General features: G+C 47.0%; 1 pseudogene; it reads left to right on the top strand.

Moving 5' to 3' along the window:
- Positions 1 to 728: 728 nt before the first annotated feature.
- Positions 729 to 1,980, top strand: Aktip-ps2 (AKT interacting protein, pseudogene 2; annotated as a pseudogene).
- Positions 1,981 to 2,360: the final 380 nt, after the last annotated feature.

Raw genomic sequence — 2,360 nt, 5'->3', positions numbered from 1 at the left:
CTGAGCTACAAGAGAAAGCAACCCACGAGCTCCTCACAGATGAACTGATTTCTTCAATAAGAGCAACTAAAGAAAAAATAGAATTGTGCCGTGAGTAAGATTTAGAAGGGGCCTGGAAAGAGGGCTTAGATGCAGTTAAGAGCGCTCATTCCTCAAACAGGAGGACCAGAGTTTGGAAGCCAGCACCCACATAACAAACCAGGTGTCCCCTAAAGTCTTGTAATTCCATCTCTGAGGGATCTAACACCTTTTTCTGGCCTCTGTGTACGCACATCTCTGTGTACCTGCATATACATGTATACAGGAATACAGAGGTTTAAAAAGGGGGGGGGGGGAATAAAGCCGTATAAGATTCCATACCTGTAAATCCTTGCCTGCAGAAGAAGACAAGGAGGAGAAGGAAGAAGGGGAGGAAGGAAGAGGGAAGGGGAGAATTATTATGCTATCAGAATTTAGAACTCCCCCAGATGGCTTAAAATTGAAATAAAAAAGTAGGGAGTAAGTAGAATTGTCTGGTACTGGGAAAACCTTTATGATTACTTGAGGGAACTTACATTCATTTCTGTTTCTTCTGAACAATTGCAAATGCTGACTTACTAATGCTTTATTTCAAAGTGACACTTCTGTGTTGTCCCTTGACCAGAGTGTAGATGCTTTCATCAAAATGTGAGGAACTAGGGCGGGGCGGGGCTGTGAGGGAGAGGAGCGGCAGGGGCCGGGCTGCACCATGGCCCTAGCCCGAGATGCTGTTGGTCCCGGCTGGTGCTTGGCCGCCAGAGCTCTGCACCGAGGGCGTCCAGCAGTTTCTTGCAGTAGGAGGGACAGGACTCTACCCTCCTTTCCTGATTCAGGCAGCGGGAATGCTGAGGACAGAAGAGTTTGATGACACAGCCCTGAAGTTCCTTGTTTGGAGTACGCGTTATGAACCCGTTGTGGAGCATGTCCGCGGGCTCTTTGAGCAAACGAGCTGAGTGAAGAGAAGACATTAGCAGGGGATGTGAAAACCAGTCCTCCACGAAGTGCACCTAAAAAGCAGCCTCCTTCTATCCCCAAAAATGCTCTGCCCATATCGAAGCCTACATCGCCTGCCCCAGCAGCGTAGTCAACAAATGGCACTCATGCCTCTTACGGACCCTTCTACTTGGAATGTTCGCTTCTTGCAGAATTCACATTGGTAGCGAAGCAGAAGCTGCCAGGAGTCTACGTACAGCCATCTTATCGCTCTGCATTAGTGTGGTTTGGAGTAATATTCATACAGCATGGGCTGTATCAGGATGGCGTGTTCAGGTTTACGGTGTATATCCCTGATAACTACCCAGACGGCGACTGTCCACGCTTGCTGTTTGATATTCCCGTCTTTCACCCGCTAGTTGATCCCACCTCGAGTGAGCTGGATGTGAAAAGAGCAAAGTGGAGGCAGAACCATAATCATATATGGCAGGTGTTAATGTATGCAAGGAGAGTCTTCTACAAGATCGACACAACAAGCCCCCTAAACCCAGGAGCCGCAGTACTGTATGAAAAAGACATTCAGCTTTTTAAAAGTAAGGCGGTTGACAGTGTTAAAGTCTGCCCTGCTCGACTGTTTGACCAGCCGAAGATAGAAGACCCCTATGCTATTAGCTTTTCTCCATGGAACCCTTCTGTACATGATGAGGCCAGAGAAAAGACGCCGACTCAGAAAAAGAAGCCTGACGAACAGCACAATAAAAGTGTTCATGTTGGGGCTGGAGAGATGGCTCAGTGGTTAAGAGTACCGACTGCTCTTCCAGAGGTCCTGAGTTCAAATCCCAGCAACCACATGGTGGTTCACAACCATCTGTAATGAGATCTGATGCCCTCTTCTGGTGTGTCTGAAGGCAGCTACAGTGTACTCATACAATAAAATAAAAAAAAAAAAGGGTTCATGTTGCTGGCCTGTCATGGGTTGCTGGCTCAGTGTAAGCTTTCAGTAAAGAAGAGAAAAGAGTAGCAACCTAAAGGTGGTGGATCTGGGTACCGTGCACTTTCCTGCTGGACTCTGCCTAGTTAAAGCTGACTGATGGCAAAGGACCGCCTGAAGTGTAAACCACGTGAACAGTGATTGGCTATCAGTGTTGTGTGTGCATAGGTTCTCACAGCAGCTCACAGAGACCTCTCTCTGAGTAAAGCGTTACTTCTGTCAGAAGTGTCAGGGTGGAGCTTGTTCAGTACTCCAAATCATTGGGGACCTTGAGGCTTAAGTATTTTTCTGACTATGTTAGATGTAAGTTGTGTTTACTTAAACTAACAGAACAGAGAGGAATGAGTACTGTGTAATAGTTTGGAGTTGGTAGTTTCAGCTGTACGTAAGTTAGGCCGTGAGGAAGGGCATAGAAAAC

The sequence above is a fragment of the Rattus norvegicus genome, chromosome 2, assembly GCF_021556685.1.
Source record: "Rattus norvegicus strain SHRSP/BbbUtx chromosome 2, alternate assembly SHRSP_T2T, whole genome shotgun sequence".
NCBI lineage: Eukaryota > Metazoa > Chordata > Mammalia > Rodentia > Muridae > Rattus > Rattus norvegicus.
The sequence above is the reverse complement of the archived record's forward strand: the minus strand, read 5'-3'. Positions and strand labels throughout refer to the sequence as shown.